This window comes from Bos indicus x Bos taurus, chromosome X, assembly GCF_003369695.1.
Source record: "Bos indicus x Bos taurus breed Angus x Brahman F1 hybrid chromosome X, Bos_hybrid_MaternalHap_v2.0, whole genome shotgun sequence".
Taxonomy (NCBI): Eukaryota; Metazoa; Chordata; class Mammalia; order Artiodactyla; family Bovidae; genus Bos; species Bos indicus x Bos taurus.
Window position 1 is genome coordinate 73,189,501 of NC_040105.1, and position 7,449 is coordinate 73,196,949.

A 7,449-nucleotide genomic window follows, 5' to 3' on the forward strand; every position below is an offset into this window, starting at 1 on the left:
TCTGTTTTCCACCCCCGCACTTTGCCAAACATCAAATAATTCTAGGGAATTCCTCAGGCTCTACCAAGAATAGTTTGAAAGCCATTGCACTAGAGGAACAAGTATTTCTGCCTAAGGAATTATTAATTTTATGTATTCATATTTCCACATCACAGATATCACATCTTTTCTTAACACAAAGGCTCATAGACTGATGCATCAAGTATCTCCCAAATTATGCACATGAACTAAATGTATAGAACAGATTATTAATGACTAACCTTTATAATGTACTTGATTTAATAAATAGACTTCATATTAGATGATTAAATCAGATCAGGGCTTCTATAGAAGACTATCTTTATATAAGTAAGGTAAAATTATTGAAATATATCTTGGTTACTTATAGTACATTGCACACAGTACTTCAATTTTTTAAAAACTAACTTGAAATACATTCTAATCTCGGTATTACAAGTCTTTCATAGAAGAAAGAGACCCAGAACAATCCAGTCTCTTTCATACATGGAGCCTGAACGAATGCACTTAAAAAAAAAAAAAAAGCCCTAATTTACGTTTGAGTCATCTATTTCAATCCATTATAATAATGTCTTTCCAATTTTACTGGTTATGATCTCCAGTGACAAATACATCATTAATTATGATAGTAAATAAATGAATACATATCTGTATGTGTATGCATCTCTGTCTACACCTGTCCATATACACATTTATATACACCTAATCAATTTTTCCATAAATGTTTATAACTAGAAGATAAATTTTACAAATTCCTATAGGAAATATTTTATATATGAATTATAAATGTACACGAATTATTATAAAGAATTGATCCACACAATAATGATGACTGGAAAGTCTGAAATTTGTAGAGCAGATTGGTGTCTAGAAACTCAGACAGGAATTAACACTGCAGTTTTTTGTTCATTTGTTTGTTTGACAAATCCCTTTGTCCATTAGGCAATTTCTCCCCATTCCCACTCCCTCAAGCATTAGGCAACCAACAATCTACATTCTGTCCTTATGGATTTATCTATTCTTGATATTTCATATAAATGGAATCATCTTATTCATGACGTTTTGTGTCTGGCTTTTCTCACTTAGCATAATGTTTTGGAGATTTATTCATTATGTAGCAGATATCAGTACTTTAATAATTTATGCTGAATATGATTATGCATTATATACCAATTCAACTTCTCATCTGTTAATGGACATTTGGGCTGTGGTCATTTTAGGCTATTATGATTAGTGCTGCAATGAACACGTCTGTACATGTATATATCTAGGAGTATATGTGTGGGGTCATATGGTAATTTTGTGTTTAACTTTTGAGGAACTGTTCAACTGTTTTCCAACATAGCTACACAATTTTGCATTTCTACCAGTGGTGCACCTGGTTCCAATTTTTCTACATGCTCTTCAACATTTGTTAATATCTGTTTGACTTTTTTTTGGTTTGTTTGTTTTGAAAAGAGCCATCCTAAGAGGTGTGGGATGGTACCTCATTATGGTTTTGATTTCCATTTCCTAAATGACTAATGATGTTGAACATCTTTGTGTGTGTGTTGGCCATTTGTATATTTTCTTTGGCTAAATGTCTAGTCAAGTCCTTGTCCATTTTAAATGGATTGTTTGCCTCTTTGTTTTTGAGTTGTGAGTTATTTATATATTCTGGATACTCCACCCTTGTCAGATACATGATTTAAAGATATTTTCTCTCATTCTGTATGCTGTTTCTTCACTTTCTTGCTAGTTGCTTTTGAGGCACAAATATTTTTAATTTGATGAAATCCAGTTATGTCTTTTTATCTTTGGTTGCTTGTGTTTTTAGTGCAAGAAACCACTACCTAATCTAAAAGATACAAAGATTTATCTCTATGCTTATTTCTGAGAGGTTCATAATGTCTACTCTTACATTTATGTATTTAATTCATTTTCAGTTAATTTCTGTGTATGGTTTTAAGTAGGGGTCCATATTAATCATTTTCCATGTAGACAGCCAGGTGTATCTTCACAGTTTCTTGGAGAGACTATTACTTCCCCATTGAATAGTCATGGTACCATCATCAAAAATTAATTGATCATAGATATATATGTTTATTTCTGGGCTTTCAATTTAATTACATTGGTCTATATGTCTACACTTTGGCTAGTATCACACTATTTTGTTTAATGTAACTTTGTAGTGAGTTTTGAAATTGAGAACCTTGAGTTTCCAATATTGTTGTTTTTCAAGATTGTTTTGGCTATTTGGGACTCTTTGCGGTTCCATATGAATTTGAGGATCGATTTGCCCATTTCTCCAAGAAAAGGCTGTTGGAATAGTGATACAGATTACATTGAATCTGTAGATTTATCTGAGTATAGTATTGTCATTTTAACATTATCAAGTTTTCCATCCCATGAAAAAGACAGGATGTCTTTCCATTTATTTAGGTCTTCAATTTCCTTCATGAATAATTGGCAGTTTTCAGTGTGTAAGTATTTCACCTCCTTGGTAACATTTATGCTTAGTTATTTTATTCTTTTGGATGCTAAGTAAAGAATCCACCTGCAATGTAGGAGACCCTGGTTCAATTCCAGGGTCGGGATTCTTGGGTCGGGAAGATCCCCTCGTGAAGGGATAGGCTACCCACTCCAGTATTCTTGGGCCTCCCTGGTGGCTCAGCTGGTAAAGAATCCTCCTGCAATGTGGAGACATGGGTTTGACCCCTGGGTTGTCTTTCCTGGTGTCTCAGCCGGTAATGAATCTGCCTGCAATGCAGGAGACCCCAGTTCAGTTAAAATGGAATTGTTTTCTTGATTTTTATTTTCAGATTTTTCATCACTCTTGTACAGAGACAAACTGCTCTTTTTTGTGTTAATCTTTTACTCTGAAACTTTGCTGAATTAATTTAAGCTCTAGTTGCTTCTTTGTGGATTCTTTGAAATGTTCTATATATGAAATCACATTATCTGTGAATACTGATAATTTAGCTTTATCCTTCCACATTGGATGTCTTTTATTTCTTTAACTTATCTAATTCTTATGGCTGGAACTTCCAGTAAGAGTGTTGAATAGCAGTGGAGAAAGTAGCCATTTTTGTCTTGTTCCTGATCTTAGGGGGAAAGGTTTCAGTCCACCAATTTATACTAATGCTAGCTGTGTTGTTGTTTATATAAATTCCCTTTATCATGTTGGATAAGTTTCCTTCTAATCCTAGTTTTCTGAATTTTTTTATCATGAAATGGTATTTGTCAAATGTTTTTTTTAAATTCAATTGAGATGATTATGTGTTTTTACTTTCATTAATGTAGTATATTGAAATGTTTGATTTTCTTATGTTGAACTACTCACATTTACAGGATAAGTCTTGCTTGTTTGTGGTATATAATCATTTTAATATGTTGTTGCATGCAGTTTACAAGTAATTTGGTTAATATTTTTACAAGGATATTAATAAAAGATATTAGTCAGTAATTGTCCTTTCTTGCAATATCATAATCTGGCTTTGGTATGAGGGTATGCTGGCTTCATAGAATGAGTTAGAAAACATTTCATCATTCTCTATTTTTCAGAGGAGTTTGAGAAAGATTGGTGTTAACTTCTTTTTTTTTTTTTTTCCAAATGTTTGTCAAAATTTACCATTAAAATTGTCTGGTTTTGGACTTTTCTTTGTTTGGAGGATTTTGATGACAGATTTAATCTCTTAGTTCTTTCCAGATTTTCAATTTTTTTCTTGAGTCAGTTTTAGTTGTTTGTATGTTTCTCAGATTTTTTTTTTTTCATTTCATTTAGATTAACTAATTTGTTGGTCTAAAATCATTGATAGTTTTCTCATTTTTTCAACTTCTCTGAGATTAACAGTAATGTCTGCACTCCTTATTTTAATATTTTGAGCCTTCTCCTTTTTTTCATTTTGTCAGCATAACTACAGTTTTATAAAACTTGGTGGTTTTTTTCAGAAAACCAACTTTTGGTTCCATTGGTGCCCTCTATTGCTTTTACATTTTTCCTATCTGGTCTGACGAAGAGAATAGTCGATGCACTCTCAAGAAGAAGGTGTATTCTGCTGCTTTTGGGTAGAGTCCTATATGTTTTCCTATATGTTTAGGTTATATTGTTTTCCAAGTTCCCTATTTTGTTATTGATTTTCTGAATACAAGTTATATCTGTTTTGAAAGTGGAGCATTGATATCTCCAGCTCTTATCATATAACTATCTCCCTACAGCGTCAACATTTGTTTTATATATATTTAAGGCTCCATTGTTTCCTGTGTATGTATATGGTCAAACTTTTTTGATACGTTCACCCTTTTGTCGGTGTTTAATGTCTTTCTTTGCTTATTATAATAGTATTTGACTTAAAGTTTATTTTATTTGATGTTATTATAGGTATTCCAGCTCTATTTTTATTATTTGCATGGGATTCTATTTACATTGTTTCAGTTATTTATTTATTTATTTATTTTTTTGCAGCATGTGTCAGAACCTCCTTCCTTCCTCTTTAAGGTTGAATAATATTCCATTGTATACATTCACAGTTTTTAATTTATTTTAATATAAATTTATTTATTTTAATTGGAGGGTAATTACTTTACAATATTGAAGTGGTTTTGCCATGCATTGACATGAATCAGCCATGGGTGTACATGTGTTCCCTATCCTGAAACCGCTCCCACCTCCCTCCCCATCCCATCCCTCTGGGTCATCCCAGTGCACCAACCCTGAACACCCTGTCTCTTGCATCGAACCTGGGGTGGTGATCTGTTTCACATATGATAATATACATGTTTCAATGACATTCTCCCAAACCATCCCATCCTCGCCTTCTCCCACAGAGTCCAAAAGACTGTTCTATACATCTGTGTCTCTTTTGCTGTCTCACATACAGGGTTATCAGTACCATATTTCTAAATTCCATGTATATGCGTTAGTATAGTGTATTGGTGTTTTTCTTTCTAACTTACTTCACTCTGGATAATTAGCTCCAGTTTCATCTACCTCATTAAAACTGATTCAAATGTATTCTTTTTAATGGCTGAGTATTATTCCGTTGTGTATATGTACCAGAGCTTTCTTATCCATTCATATGCTGATGGACATCTAGGTTGCTTCCATGTGCTGGCTATTATAAACAGTGCTGCCATGAACATTGGGGTACACGTGTCTCTTTCAATTCTGGTTTCCACGGTGTGTATTCCCAGTAGTGGGATCACTGGGTCATACGGCAGTTCTATTTCCAGTTTTTTAAGGAATATCCACACTGTTCTCCAGAGTGGCTGAATTAGTTTGCAATCCTACCAATAGTGTAAGAGAGTTCCCTTTTCTCCACACCCTCTCCAGCATTTATTGCTTGTAGGCTTTTTTATAGCAACCATTCTGAATGGCATGAAATGGTACCTCATTGTGGTTTTGATTTGCATTTCTCTGATAATGAATGATATTGAGCATCTTTTCATGTGTTTGTTAGCCATCTGCATGTCTTCTTTGGAGAAATGTGTTCTTTGGCCCATTTTTTGGTCGGGTCGTTTACTTTTCTGGAATTGAGCTGCAGGAGTTGCTTGTATATTTTTGAGATTAATTGTTTGTTGGTTGCTTGGTTTGCTATTATTTTCTCCCATTCTGAAGGCTGTCTTTTCACCTTGTTTATACTTTCCTGTGTTGTGCAAAAGCTTTTAAAATTAATTAGGTCCCATTTGTTTATTTTTGCTTTTATTTACAATATTCTGGGAGGTGGATCATAGAGGATCCTGCTATGGTTTATGTCAGAGAGTGTTTTGCCTATGTTTTCCTCTAGGAGTTTTATAGTTTCTGGTCTTATGTTTAGATCTTTAATCCATTTTGAGTTTTTTTTTTGTGTGTGTGTGTGTGTGTGTGTGTGTGTGTGTGTGTGTATCATGTTAGAAAGTGTTTTAGTTTCATTCTTTTACAAATTGTTGACCAGTTTTCCCAGCACCACTTGTTAAAGAGATTGTCTTTTCGATGTTATTCTTGCCTACTTTGTCGAAAATAAAGTGTCCATAGTTGCATGGATTCATCTCTGGCCTTTTTATTTTGTTCCATTGATCTATATTTCTGTCTTTGTGCTAGTACCATGCTGTCTTGATGATTGTGACTTTGTAGTAGAGCCTGAATTCAGGCAGGTTGATTCCTCCGGATCCATTCTTCTTTCTCAAGATTGCTTTGGCTAGTCGAGGTTTTTTTGTATTTCCATACAAATTGTGAAATTATTTGTCTTAGTTCTGCGAAAAATTCCGTTGGTAGCTTGACAGGGATTGCACTGAATCTATAGATTGCTTTGGGTAGTATACTCATTTTCACTATATTGATTCTTCCAATCCATGAACATGGTATATTTCTCCATCTATTTGTGCCCTCTTTGATTTTTTTCACGAGTGTTTCATAGTTTTCTATATATAGGTCTTTTGTTTCTTTAGGTGAATCTCTTCCTAAGTATCTTATTCTTTTCGTTGCAATGGTGAATGGAATTGTTTCCTTAATTTTTCTTTCTGTTTTCTCATTGTTAGTGTATAGGAATGCAAGGGATTTCTCTGTGCTAATTTTATATCCTGAAATTTTACTATATTCATTGATTAGCTCTAGTAATTTTCTGGTGGAATCTTTAGGGTTTTCTATGTAGAAGATCATGTCATCTGCAAACAGTGAGGGCTTTGCTTCTTCTTTTCCAATCTGGATTCCTTTTATTTCTTTTTCTGCTCTGATTGCTGTGGCCAAAACTTCCATAACTATGTTGAATAGGAGTGGTGAGAGTGGGCACCCTTGTCTTGTTCCTGACTTTAGGGGAAATGCTTTCAGTTTTTCACCACTGCTGTGGGTTTGTCATATATAACTTTTATTATGTTGAGATATGTTTCTTCTATGCCTGCTTTCTGGAGGGTTTTTATCATAAATGGATGTTGAATTTTGTAAAAGGCTTTCTCTGCATCTATTGAGATAATCATATGGTTTTTATTTTTTAATTTGTTAATGTGGTATATTATGTTGATTGATTTGCAGGTATTGAAGAATCCTTGCATCCCTGGGATACAGCCCACTTGGTCATGATGTATGATCTTTTTAATATGTTTTTGGATTATGTTTGCTAGAGTTTTGTTAAGGATTTTTCCGTCTATGTTCATCAATGATATTGGCCTTTAGTTTTCCTTTTTTGTGGCATCTTTGTCTGGTTTTGTGTGATGGTGGCCTCATAGAATGATTTTGGAAGTTTACCTTCCTCTGCCATTTTCTGGAAAAGTTTGAGTAGGATAGGTGTTATGTCAGGAGCCACCACGGGAGATCCCACCCATGACAAGGTCATGTGGAAGAGATCTGACGAGCAAGGCTTATCAGAACTCAAAGTACCCCCTGAATCTGTTCGAGCATCTACCCCAAAACCAAAATCTGTCTACTGTTTATTATATTATGTCTTTTACCAACTCTTTTGTCATTAACAGGGGGCTATC